This window comes from Ambystoma mexicanum, chromosome 9 (genome assembly GCF_040938575.1).
Source record: "Ambystoma mexicanum isolate Mex_15411 chromosome 9, UKY_AmexF1_1, whole genome shotgun sequence".
Lineage (NCBI taxonomy): Eukaryota > Metazoa > Chordata > Amphibia > Caudata > Ambystomatidae > Ambystoma > Ambystoma mexicanum.
Window position 1 is genome coordinate 880015624 of NC_090931.1, and position 14914 is coordinate 880030537.

Genomic DNA, 14914 nt, shown 5'->3' on the forward strand with positions numbered 1-14914 from the left:
TCTCCCAGACGCCCCATCTGAGGAAACCTGCTTGCAAACATAGTGTATTTCTTGTTTGTTGCGGTTGCAAAGAGATCGACTTCCGAAAACCCCACCTGGACAAGATGCAGAGAACTTGGCCTTGCAGAAGCTCCCATTCATGGCAGGATCCGAGTTGCCTATTGAGGGAATCCGCTACTGTATTTTGGATCCCTGGTAGATGATAGGGAGTCAGGAACTTATTGTGTGTCAGCGCCCATGACCACAATGCCTGGGACTATGCTAACAGAATCTGTAAGCAGGTGCCACCCTGCTTGCGAATATAAAGCATGGTGGTCATGTTGTCCATGAAAACACAAACCACCCAGTTTCACAGTTGAAGTTTGACGGACTTGATGGGCCAGACCACCGGCCAGAGCTCCAGAGCAATGATGTGGAGTGTCTTCTCACCGGGAAACCAGAGGCCTCTGGTGTAGAATCAGCCTGTGTGGGTTCCTCATCCCTACAGTGAAGCGCCTGTTGTAACCATGATCTGATGGTCTGGGAGGCAAACTGGTACAACTTGAGTGAGATGGAGTCCAATAGTTTTGCGAAAGTGTAGTGTTAGATGACACTTGTCTTCCCAGGATCCTGAAATCTGTTGAACTTCTGAAGGGGTCTCATTCGGAGTCTGCAGTGTGGGATCAATGGTATTCTTGAGGATAAGATTCCTAGGAGGGACTTGAGAGAGCACATTTAAGCAACTGACTGGTGTGACAGCAGGAGAACCTTCATCAGAATTGACTTCACCTCTCCTCGGAAGGCGAAGTGACACATGAGAGTGTGTTCAGACATGACCCTAAACACAGCATGTTCTGAGATGAAGTTAAGCAAGATGTTGTTCACCGAGAAGCCCAGTGACGTCAAGCAGCGGAACATCTCTTCTGTATGTAAAATCGCTAGTGTAAGCAATGGGGCATTCGCCAACCAGTCATCCAGATATGGGTAGATGTGAATCCCTGAATGACGGAGGTGAGCCCTGACTGGAGCCAGACATATTGTGAACACTCTTGGTGTTGATTTTAGGCCAAAGAGCAAGGCCTTGAACTGGTAGTGTTGTCCTGCTACCATGAAGTGAAGGAAACACCTGTGTCGACGATGGAATGGGATATGGAAGTACACATCCTCAAGTTCTAGAAAGGAGAGGAAATCCCCTTCATGCAGCTAACCCAAGATATGCTGTAGTATCACCATGTGGAAAGTGTTAGCCCTGAGGAGTTTTAAGAGCCTTCGCATGTCAAGTGTCGGCCACCACCCTCCCGGTATCTTCCTCAATTGTAAGTATCTGGTGCCCTACAGGTGAACTGGCATGAGTTCGAATGCTCCCTTTATACCTCCTGTAGAGTAATGGTCAGTCTTTTTCCACCTTTGGAACTGAAGGGCTGGAAGGGGAGAGGCCCAATGAACTCCAGAGTGTGGCTCTGTCGAATGATGGATAACACCCATTTGTTGGTGATGGACTCCCAGTGTGTGATGACGTTTGTAAGCCACACCACTAATGGGGTGATCAGGCTTGTTTTGGAACCAGGCTTCTGTCAGATGAACCGTATTGATGCTGGTTTCCACAATAGGCCTTTGATCTACCCTTTTAACCCTCTTGGGCGTTGCCACAGCGCAAGGTCTGTGGACGATAAGAGGATCTGTAATCCTGCAAAGTTCTGGCAAAGCTGGATTTTCCATATTGAAAGGACTGGCATCACTGTTGCAGAGTCTCTAATGAACGAGCGGTGTCAGTGTCGGCCTTGATGGCTTGGAGGGTCTCATCCACTTTCTTGCCGAACAGATCAATGCCACCAAATGGCCTTCACCCAGCCTTGATGGAGCAACATAGCTCCATTGCTCATCTGGCGGAATCCCATGTCTGCGATGTCCACACCAATGGAAGAGGCATGATCAGACGCTGCCCTGCCTTCACACAGAAGCGTAAGAGCCTCCTCACACTTGTCATCCGGTAGAAAGTCTAGCACAGGGCCCAGCTTAAATCAGAGTTCCCGGTCGTAGCGGGCGACGATTGCCATAGAGATAGTCACCTTGATAGTATTAGCAGCTGGGGAAATGACACGTTTACCAAAGGCGTCCAGCTGTTTCCCTTCCTTGCCTGGAGATAGCATGCAAGAAGAAGGGTTGGCTGAGCATTTCCCTGCAGCTGCTGAGATGACACAGTCTGGGCTCCGCTTTGTACAGAGGCATCTTAGGGCGGAATCCAGAGCTTTGTACTTCTTCTCAAAGTGGTATTTCTTGGGTGGTACAGTAAAGGGATGCCTCATCACCAGCATACCATTTTACCAAATATCATCTAGCAACGAGAGGCCCACCACAGATTTCCTCATAGATTTACACCTTTGATAAAGAAAACCCTCCTTCTTCTGCTTCTCCGGGAGAAGATCTGACAATTTCACTGCCCGACACTTAAGCATGTAAAATGAACGAATTTCATTGGAAAGGAAGTATATTGGAGGCAGGTCTGCCAAATCGCGATCCCTCGGCACCAGGTCATCGAATGCGTCGGTCGAGTTGGTGTGTGGAGAGTCATCAGTAGTAGAGCCATCAACATCAGACTCAGTATCAGGTTGGCTGGTAGGGAGGGACTGGTACCAGAGAGGGGTGTCGGGATGGTGGCAGAGGAACTAGGCCTTGGTCCACAGATTGGGCATGAGGCTCTGAAAGAGGGGTCAAAGCCGAGGCATGAAGACGTTGCTGAAGTGCCAAGACCAGCTACTGCAGTGTGGACAAGATATCTATGGATACATCCTGTGAGCCTGAAGGAGTAGTGCCTTGAACCGGTCTTGAAAGGATCTCTGATTGAACAGGTGTTTGCTTGGGACCTGCACTAGGAGAGGGATCCAGATGGACAGAAGCATGCTTAGTAGATAGCCCAGTGGCTGCCAAAAGAGCACACAGAGGTGGCACATTCGGAGGTCGGCGCACACAGCCGTCATCATCGTCTGGAAAAAACTCTTCTTGAATGTCCATGTAAGACTCAGAACCAAATTGCAACAGTTCCTCAGGGGGGGCCATAGACCGAGAGGGTATGGCAGGTAGCATATATGGGACCAGTGAGAAGAGTTTCTGCGCATAAAACAGCCCAGGAAAGAACAACACCACTGACAAGGATTCTCGATCTCATGCAACCCCTCTCATAACCGTAGAGAGTCTTGATGGCAGACGAGGAGCTTGCCGTCAATGGGATGAATGTGTTAATCGATGAAGTGGTTGTCATGTCTGAGTGGATTTGGTTGTTGACGAGGTGGTCATTGAGGGAATGGATTTGGCTGTCGACGTGGTTGTCATTGACAAAGCAGACTTGAGCCACCTGTAGCCTGTCATGGAGGTTGTTGACGTGTATGGCATGGACGGGGCAGTCATTGACGCCATGGACAAACGTCTCTTATCAGAAGTAGAGTGCTTAGTTGCAAAGGAAGCCCTATATGCCGCAGCTGTCACTGAAGTGACCGTAGGCGTGGACGTCAATGGAATCGTAGCTGATGGAGCAACCTGAGCATGCAAACCATGTCCCTTTTTTGCTTTCTTCCCCCGGGAATATTCTTCTTGGGACCTCGATCTCTTCAATGAGGGAGTACGCTCAAGGGGTCTGCTGTGCCTTGCAGAAGCATAACTGCGGACAGAGGCCAAGTCAGCGGCCCTAGTGTGGAAGTGGGAGGCAGGTCCCAGGCAGCAACTAAGCAACAGGTAGAACTGGTTCTTGGAGGGATCATGGCTTGGGACCACAACCCCTCCCCACCCAGCCCCACACAGTGCAGGGGACACAGAGGAAAATACATTTGGTAAAAATAAAAGTCAATTAAAAGTCAGGTGCTACATTGTAAATGAAAAGGGACATAGAAACAGCCATTTCCACACTGGCATCGTCATCCAACCATGCGACTAACCTCCTGTGTCGATCTTTATGGGCCTTGGCGGAGAACAACTGACAGATGCAACTGTTATTCATGTCATGGTCCGGATACAGATAATAGAGACATTACTCATGAAGATTCTCGAGTTACACGTTCTTGAGCTGAAAAGTCCAGCAGGTCGTGAACAGGCTTTTCTTCCGAGTATCTGCCTGGATGTCCTAGTAAACATACTCTTGAAGGCCTCAAACGGAACCTAAGCAGAACAGCAACACCTCTGGCGATAGAATGCACAAAATGTCCACACCAGCCAGTGAGGAGATGAATCGGCACCAAATGATGAAGGAATCTTGAAGCGGAAATGAAGAAATGTAGAAAAAAATCATAAAATATTGAACAGAGTTTTTTCGACACCTTCCAACACTTAACATGCAGTACAACATCTAATGATGGCCTATATGGGTGGAGCTAAGGGAGACCTGTCTAATTGGCAGTGGGCAATATGTCCCAGAATGACTCTAATAGACCACTAAAGTGACAATCTGTTTTAAACCGTGATGGTAAACTGCTTGAATGTTACTGAGGATTCCCAGCCCGACGATGGAGAATATTCAAACAGCATGTGAATCTACATAAAATCCAATGTTGGAGAACATTTCTTACACTATGATTGTGTGTTTAGTGTTGTGTACCATGTACTGAGCATGGTACATTGACGTAGGTTCTAGGAGTGCATCAAATGTGTTGTTAAACGTCCTGGAGTGGCTTTGTGTGTTATAGAGGCTTCAAATATTGAGTATTGACAGTTTTAGAGCTTGTCCTGTTCAGTCGGGTCATGCATGTACATATGCTCTGGCACTGTATGTTTCCGTTTGTTGTTGAGGTGTGTGTGATCTGCTCAGGAGCAATAGTTTATGGCAAGTTGGGTGCCATTTGTAAAGAAGTGTGTTGGGCTGCATCATATCAGAGTCAGAGGCTTATTTTGTTTTTGAGAGTAAAGGAGGCATGCTACCACCTCATGTTGTATTGCTATGTCTAGATGCATCATCTGTTATCATGAGTTGTGCCATGTTTTTTGATGTCCTATTGGAGTACATTTGTGTGTCAGTTCCATGGAAATATTGAATGTGTATGTTGGTCCACTAGCCATGGTTATCTGGGCAAATCCATCAGCCGGTTGTAGTCCTGATGTGTCCATCATGTATTGGTGTAGAAATGGATGTGCTGTGCTTTGTGCTTGCTTGCTTGGTGGTGTTTCCATTGTCTATAAGGGTTTACATGTGTTACTGGTAAGCTGTGGATGTTGTGTGATGTGTGTGTGAGTAGTATATTGCAGCGGTTGTATTATGTTGGCTCTTGAATGTTTCTTTGATTCTTTTTCTTGTCACATGGTTTTATGAATGTGCATGGAGTGGGAGGCAGTATAATGTGACTGTGGCTTCATGAATGCTGCAGCATGGAAGGGTTCTACATTGTCAAATCGACTTTCTTGTTAAAGTCTTCATTTTGTTCGACTCAATTTGGTAAGTGCATTTGTGATCTTTGATTTCATGATGGGGGCCCGAATATAGCTGCCTCCCCTTCTGCACTCCTCTACCCTATAAACACATACAAATATACACATATATACTTATGTTTGGTCGCCGCCACCAATTTGAGTTGACAAAAAAAAGAAAATTTTCCAAAAGAAGTCTATAAAACGAACGCATAACGCATTTGATGTTGTATGGTTGGGTGGCCATGGAATGTTGGTCATCGGGCTTGAATGTTCCTTCTATGTTTGTGAATTGAAGAGAAAAATCTGGCAGGGAATAGAAGGTCCCATAGGTTTCTCTCATAAATAACCTAATGACATACTAAACTGAAATGTAAGCCAAGCAAATAAAGACTGTACATGAAGAGGAGCACTTGTCTGTTAACAGGAAGTCATTTTTGGTACCACAACCATTGTCTTTCTTTTTGGGGAAATTGCTTTTCTCCAGGTGCATTATGTTCTCATGAGGCACCATTTCCATTTTGGGGGCTTTATGTTCCCTGTGGACGCTTAATCTTCCTTTTCAAATATTTTCTATTTAGTCTGGGAAATCTCTCTCCTTTTTCCACAATCGTTCCCTTATTAAAGTGGTCTATGTTCGCCCTGGATTATTGGTGTTTTCTTTATTTGATCGTTCATCATTACCGATGACCTGCCCACTTTTCTCTTTGAATGGGTGATTTACTTTTTGAAAGGTAAGTCTCCTCTGTGTGCAGTCTTCTTTAATGTTTCATCTTCTATCTGGGTGACAACTCTTACTGGACTGTTGATCTCTTTGGATGATCTAGCTTCAGTTTGAGTGAGTTTTGGTCTTTTGAAGTGAGGATTACTCTCTATGTATGCTCCAACTGAACATGGTTGGGTTGCCTTCTCCATACATGTTCTTTCCCTGTGAGTTTCACTCTCCTTTTTTAAAGATTTTTTTGTTGTTTATATTTTCCCTCATTGCTTTGGAAAATACGTGATTGTTCTACTCTTTGGTGAAATATGTTCCCCTTTCATTGACCTCCCATGCCTTTAAGTGCTCTAGCCTCTCAGTGAGCACTTTTTCCTTTCAAAATCGTATCTTCTGTTGAGGCACCATCTTCTCTTCGGAAACGTTATGTGGTCAATCCTTTCTCATACTCTCTATTACCCCTTTTATCAAACTCATTTTACACCACATCGTCTCTTGTATATTGTATAAATCTGTTTTCCTTTTGGTTATCACATCTTCCTCATTTCACCTCTGCAATTTTAAGTACAACATACCGACCCTTTGCACAATCATTCCCAATGCCACATAAAATCATCTCTAGAGGGTCAGTCTTCTCCTTTTGATCTTTCTGTGGAACCCTTCATTCCTTTAATCATTGTGTATTGTCTTTAGGTGCACTCTACACTTTATAAACATCTTTTGTTGTATTTTATCAAATTGTTTAAGAACAAGTTCACACTGAAGGCTTAACCACCCCATTTCCCTATATCACACGGCTTGCCTTTTACACAGCCCCTTTAAACCAGATTTAACTGGCATAAAATAATATTTTGATAGAGAAGAACCAGCGTGCAATTAGTCGATGGGTACAAATACTGTTGCTGTGGTTGATAAAACAAATGTGGGTTACTTATCCGTTGTCTCTTTTTAGGCGCTATGTTTTCTTTGGGTAATCTCCTTTTTCGATTATCATGATTTGTTATCATTGTCTACACTCAGAAACAACTCTTAGATGTTCTACTTATGCATTGCTTTAATGGCATAACATGGTTTTCTCTTTTTAAGTGTTCTAATCTATGAAGATTTTACTGTCTGTTAGCAGGATGTTGCGCTCAAATGATTTGTCTGTTTATTTCAATTATTTTCTGTTTTTTTACTTTGATCATTAACTCGATTTATATTCTGTTTGGAGAACCATGTTTCCATTTTGATGACCAAACAACTCTATTTTTCAAATTGACAAACTTATTTACTTATTTTTCAATTAAATATCTTCTAATTAGATGCTTTTTTCATTTAAAATTATATAGCTAGCTAATCTATAGGAACCATTGGTACTTTTTGATATTTTTTTGTTGTTGCTGTTAACACACTTACCGTCATGATTCCTGCCCCTCATGTCCCCAGCCCTCCAAGAAGTCGGGCTGGAGCCAGGCCGCAATCACCTACATGGCCCTCAAGGGCCTCTCCATCCCTCCAAAGACCCACTTGGAGTCAGACTTAGCGCTTGTGGCACCAGACTCACTCACTCCCATAGGATAACATTGGGGATTGGACTTGTAGTGCATTGATGGGGACAAGATGGATGCCCCCACATATTTCAGTTCCCAGAACTGCATGTGCAGTCTAGTCTTTTGGGTGTGGTTCAGCCCAGAGACACCGGGGATACCCAGAGAATATTTAAGCCACACCCAGGCTGAGAAACATGCTTTGGCCCTCATTACGACCCCGGCGGTAAGTAATGTACATTACCGGCATGGCGCAACTAACGTGTCCGTGCTGGCCTGAAGCCGTAAAAAGCGGCACATTACGACCCATCGGGCACGAGCATTGCGCCATGCCGGTAATGTAAACTGCGCCATGCTGGTAACGCCCCCAAAATGGCACCTACCGGCATCGTATGCCACGCAAGGTGCACCACTGCCACCCCTCCCACCGATATTAGCGGTGACCGCAATCAGCGGTGACCGCAATTAGCGGTGACCGTAAATAAGCGGAACCGGAAGTTGCGTCATCGCGGCGGAACAGGAAAGAGCACGGCGGCCATCTTCAAAAACACAATCCATTGGCAACCTCCGCAACCAGTGGACATCTAACCCTGAGAACAGGCAGAAAACATCAGCTACATCTACCCTTCGACAAAATGCCTAAAGTTGTCAAGAAAAGTTGTGATCGCCAGCGGCAGGACCGTTTCAGCAGGGAGGAGCTGAACATGTTGGCGGGGACACTCCAGGAAAACGCTGTTGTAGTCTTTTCCACCCAAATGACCAGACCAGCAATTGCACAGAAGAAGGCCATATGGGCCCTAGTTGCACAGCGGGTCAGTGCAGTGGGAACAGTGCCGTAAGCGGTGGGATGATCTCCGGCTCCCCGTTAGGAGCATCCTGTCCGCCAACAGGAACATGGGCATGGCAACCGGTGGAGGATCAGAGTCCCCAATAAAATTGCAGCCCTAGGAGGAAATCTGTGCCAGTATAATCGGCATCGAGTGCATCGAGGGGGTAGGAGAAATGGAGAGAGGAGCCCCGACATCAGGCGATGCAGGTAGGTGCCTCAAATTAAGCCATGCAAAAGTCACTGAAGTCCATATTCATGTGAAGCACAATGTTGCCTAATAGTGTTAATGCGACACATCAGCAGAAGACTGCCTACAGCCATTTCTGACATCGACCCTGTACACATGCAGTATGCACACCCTAACTGTAGGCACCCACATACCTCCATGCTACTTCCACACAAAAGGGAGACAACCTGTATGTCCCAGCCTCCAATGTGCAGCATCTAGTAATCAAAATGATGGCAGTCATCACAATGCCCGCTCAATGTCCGCAGACCCATCAATAACACTTTCCCTCCTTTGCTCCACCACAGGCTCCAATTCCGACCTCGACGAGGAAGACACTACTGCCACCACACCTGCAAAGAAGGCCAGGACCGCAGTGCCAGCACACCAACCCTCCACCTCTGCTGTACATACCAAACCCACACAGCAGACAAAATCTGTGGGAAAAACACAGGACAGGGCACTGACAGGCACCACAGCCAGCAGCACGGTACCAGCAGCAGACATTCACCAACTGGTGGCCACAGAAGGGACTGTGTCTGCAGGAAGCAGCACAATCGGGGAAATTGCTGCCATTGCAGCTTCCTCTGACAGTGATGCAGGGATTGATGAGATCGTTGTAGGCCCCCCCCCCCACTGCCCACCCTCATTCTCCCTACCTGTCCCAAAGCAGCCAGCATGAAGAGCCCACACAGGGGCAATCAGATGTTGAGTCTTGGCCAGGCTCTCCATGCTCAGTGCAAGATGTGCGGGAGGCGAGCAGCCCAATGGAAACACCACTGCCAATATCCATGGCCCAGAAAAATCAACAGTCGTTGGAGGAGATTATCACATGGCAGCACCAACTCTCTTCACCTCTGACTGAGCATGTGGCAGAATGTGGGGGTGCAAGGGCAGGAATGCAGCAATGCGCTGAGACTGTGAAGGCTTTAATACAGTCCTCCACAAAGGACATCTGTGCTGAACTCGCCGCGGTGCGGCACGTGCTCTCTGAGCTAGTTCAGTCAATTAGGGACATGCGTCCCAATGAGCAGCCAGGTAGCTCGTCCGCTGCAAGTTCAACCCCAAGCAGCCCCGTCCGTCGATCGGGCAGGAACCTGCGGAGCACAGGCAGGGGTGCCCCGGGGGCTGGGAGAGGGGGCTGCCAATAGTGGCCGCCCAGTGGAAAAATGCAACATTAGCCACTTCATCACAGACATCCTCACACCTTTGCAGGGAGTTCAGGGGGGAGGGGGGAGGGGGGAGTGGGTGTGTTGGGGAGTTCAGGGGGGAGGGAGGAGCAGGGGAGGGGGGAGTGGGTGTGTTGGGGAGTTCAGGGGGGAGGCGGTAGGGGGGAGTGGGAGTGTTAAACCAATTCACATTTCCAATACACTTTTTCCTTTTGCGCAAATCAAATGTGTGGACATTGCTCATTGCGTATGTGTGCTTTATTGGTGTACAGTCCACAGTGTGCATGTCCCAGACACACACAGTGCCCCAAGTGCCGTCTCCATGTTACACACACCAGCCGTGTGTGCTAGAAGCATTGGTTAATGATATTTTGACGCATTTCACGCCCCTCCTGTGCATCGCTGCCTCCCTGAGGTGCTGCCCCATCCCCACCCTCCTCATCCTCATCGTCAGGTGGTTGCAGTTCAGCGTCAGGGGGCAGGGCCACATTTCGTCTGATGCACATATTGTGTAGCATGACACATGCCATGACGATCTTTGCAACCTTCTCATGGCGGTACAGGAGTGACCCACCAGACCTGCTGAGGCAGCGAAAACGTGCCTTCAGTAGGCCGAATGCCTGCTCAATCACCACACGGGTACGTGTATGTGCACGGTTGAAGTCCTCCTCGTGCTGGTTCTGTGGGTTCCGGACTGGTGTAAGGAGCCACCTCTTCAGGGGATAGCCTGCATCACCTGCTGTATGTGGGCAACAATGTATGTGTCAGTCATGACATCAAATACCAAACATGATGTGCCACCATGGCATGCATTTGTCTTTTACTTCGTACCAATTTTACATGCACAAATGGATTCACACTATGTGACCGGTATATGTGTATTGCTCTCATGGACTGTTTCGCATGCCAACAACCAATGTATGCAGGGGGGTCAAGTGCCTTGTGAGTGCCCATCCACTGTGTTTGTTCATGGCGTTTGTTTTGGTGACCTGGCACGTGTTCTGTGATAGCAACGCTCACATTATGGCAACATTGCTGTCAGCCTCATGATGACCCCAATGAGCACTACTGATGTTGATAGGGACATTTTTGGTGCCTTGGTGTCTGTGTAATGGTGTATTGATGTTTCTGTCCGTCATGTGCCTCCTTTGTGCGCAGTTATGGGGGACAGGCCTTTCAGTTGAAGGTGTTTGGTGCCGTGGATGTAGGTGCATTACGTTGAAGTCAATGTGGTCCGAATCGGTACAATGCACTTGCAGACGGTTGTGTCATGGTTGGGACACACCTTCATTCACATGGTAGGGCTGCTTACATCGGGCATTATGTGTACAGTTGTCAGCTGACGTTTGTGCTGCTTTAGGGTATGAGCTGGCTCCATTGCCTCTGCTACTCGCAGCCAGGTAATTTATGCATCATTCCCCCCCCTTTCAGCCAGGTAAAGTATGCATCACCCCCCCCCCCTTTCAGCCAGGTAAAGTATGCATCATTCCCCCCCCCCCTTTCAGCCAGGTAAAGTATGCATCATTCCCCCCCCCTTTCAGCCAGGTAAAGTATGCATCATCCCCCTCCCCTTTCAGCCAGGCGAAGTATGCATTGGTACGTCGATCACCTACCCACTTCACATTTCCATGTCCATGACATGAGACTCACCGAGTAGCCAGGATCTTGGCCCTGCATGTCGCTCCATGTAGCGTGGTATTGTGGAGTTACGCAGGACCATTGAATCATGGGTTGATCCGGGGAATCAGGCACAACAATGTGTGATGATCCTGTTGGAGTCATAGACCATTTGCACGTTCATTGAGTGAAATAGTTTACGGTTGCGGTACAGTACCTCCATGGCATGTGGGACCACCAATTCCACATGGGTGCAGTCGATGGCACCAATGCAACCAGGTATGCCAGCTAGAGCATGTAATCCCACTTTGGTGTTTGCAATCTCCTGGGCAGACCGTGGTAATGAGATGTGGTCGTCTGTGTGCTTAAGGGGAAGGGCATCAAGCGCTTGGATCAGTGTACGTGAGAATAATGGTTGTGAAATGCCATGCAAGTGCCCCACTGTGTGCTGGTAGGTGCCTGTGGCCAGGAAGTGGAGCACGGACACTACCTTCAGTAGGGGTGGGATGGCGGTGGGTGTTTCTATCATGCTGACGATGTTGTTGTGTATCATGTCCACGATGGTGGTGATGGTGTCCCGGTCCAAATGGTACAGGGTGTGGATCTGCTCAGCGGTGAGGTTGAATGGACTGGCTCTGATGCGTGGGTTTGGGGGCTGCCTGCATGGTGGCACTGGCTGTGCTGGTGGGGCTTGCTGGCCCTGTCTTGCCCTCCTTCTCCTCCTGCGTCTCCTCTGTGCTGCCTGTTGTTGTTGTTGTTGTTGTTGTAGATGTAGTTGTAGCACTTGCATTGCAATCAGGTCCTCCAGCCCCAACATTGCTAGTCCTATTGGAATCATTGTGGAGTGTGACTGGGTGTGGGAAGGGGTGGGGTGTGCTCTTTTTGTACTTGGTGAGTCTGTATGGCCTCCACCTGTGCTGATTCTGTGCACCTGTGGCAGCAGGATACACTGCACATGGCCATTTACGGTTGGTTCGCGATGGCGGAATTAGCACCATGGAGGTAAGGAACTTAACGGCCTTTGTAATGGTGTTAAGTGCATGTCCGCTTGGTTCGTGATTCACGTACCTTTGCGCGATGCCAGTATTTACGGCGTGGAAGGTCACGTGCGCGCGACCTTGGTGCAGTTAGAGGCACTGTTAACTACGATGCCGCTAATAGCACTTTCACGGGTCATAATCGGACCTAGCGGAAAACGATGCCCGTAATCATTTACCGGCATCGTTTTTCGCTTACCGCCAGGGTCGTAATGAGGGCCTTTGTGTTTTCTGCACCTGCAGCGTGACACTCACCGTGTTCGGATCGGTCTCCAGTAGGCCTGCATCTTTCTTCTGCGCTCAGCTCCTGCAAGAACAAGAACACCGTTAGGAACAGCCTTACCTTGCGGCGCTTCTTCCCATCATTCTTCGCTTCTTCTGTTCTGCGGGAATCTTCGGCTGTGTCATTCCCATCCCGGCACGCCGCTTCCTAAGCAAAAGGGAAAAGAACAGAAAAAAGGCATTAGTAAGCATTCAGCAAATCTTTGCTTATTTTTAAAGAATGCATGAGCTTCAAACGCTTACCTGAATCCCAGCCGCTCTGGGGTAACTCTGTCTCCGGAACTTCTCATCCATCTGCAATAGGGAAAAGACACTCCAGGTTAGCGTGGAAACATCTAGAGGCGCCGCATACCGCACTTCCTCACTGCATTTCTTCTTCATAACCGGCATCCACGCTGAAAACGTTGCAGCACCTAAAAGACACAGAAAAATAACTCAGTTCAATACAAATACAAAAGGGTCGCATCGCGCTCTCACTTACCTTCAGCGCTACTCATCTCAGCAGCACGTCGCCATCCCCGGATGCCGGCCATCATCTAAGGAAGGAAAGGAACAAAGTTAGAGAACTGTTCAAAAGACTCATTATACTTACCTGTCAGACTCTTGCCAGTGAAGTAACTAGGCAGCAACGAGCCAGCATCAATCAACGCGCACCTGCGCTGAAAGCAGGATGGAGAGCACACTTTCCAAGAAAACAAGGCCCAGTCTCCAGTCGAGTAGACTCCAGGGAAGGGTTTGAGGTCGTAAGAGGTCAGAACAGGCTGAGTGACGACCCGTGGATACCAGGTGAGCGTTACATAACACAAAGCCTCACGTCAAAATCCACCTGGGTGTCATGGAAACGTCAGAAACCGACCAGTTAGCCCACATGTTGGGGCAGCTACATTCCGAAGTACATGCAGCCAGGCAGGATACCAACACCCTGAGGAGAGAGCTGATAGTAGCCAAAGAACGAACTGATGATTTAAGCGGGCAACTTCTCCAGTCACAAGCAGGGCATGCACCATTGCCGGGAAGCGTGCTCTCCATGCCAGCACCATCAGCCAATCCCGTTCAGATAACCCTTCCTGGAGCAGTTCCCTTAGCCCCGCCCAAACAATTTACAGGGGATCACAAGAGGTTTGCAACGTTCATGAACCAGTGCCGCCTGCACTTCCTTTGTAGACCAGGGGCCTTTCCAAATGACCAATCACGGGTCGCTTTTGTGCTATCCTACCTGAGTGGTAGCGCCGCGGACTGGTCTGTACCCTTTGTGGCCCAAGACAATCCTTTGCTGCATGACTTCAGGGGCTTTCAGCAGGAGATGGAAAAGCTGTTCGCCCGTCGTACTCATGGGCAGGCATTAGACAATTAACTTCTGTCCCTACGCCAAGGGAATCAAGACCTATTAACATACATAGCCACGTTCAATAGACTCGTAGTTGAAGCAGAATAGCCAGTAGAGAAGAGAACCACGTTATTTCATCAGGGGTTGCGGGGGGAGCTCAAGGATGTTCTTGCGCAAGTAGTGAACCCCCCGAAAGACTGCTCAAAATTCATTGACCTAGTTGTTCAACTGGATCATAGGTTGCAGGACCGAAGAGCAGCTTGAACCTGACTGGACCCTTGCCCTATGTATGCGCATTCAAAGGACAATATTGTCCACACAACGGAAGGTTCAGGAGAATCAATGCAAATCGGGGAGGTCAGATCCCCCTTGACTAAAGCGGAAAGGAATAAAAGGAGACAGCAGCAGTTATGTCTGTACTGTGGAAGGTCAGGTCATTTCCTTAAAGAGTGCCCTGTGAAGCCACCGAGGAGGATGGTAGGGGCCACGGACAAGGAAGATACCATCAAGGAATCGGAAAACTCCCCAGCCCAGCAAGTGTAGGGGTCCACTTGTCGAGCGAAGAAAGTGAACTACAGACCTCCCATTTTGCGGTCTTGATCATTCACCAACAACCATCTCGGATGCACGCAGTAAGAGCGTACACTGACAGTGGAGCCGTTGGGAATTACATCGACCAGGATCTTGCGGCAAAGACAGAGCTTCTGTTACGCCCCAAATCAACCACCGACACTGTTACCACTGTCGACGGCACGGAAATAGCTTCTGGTCCAGTATCCCAATGCACTGCAGCTTTAACCCTTCTGTGCCAGGATG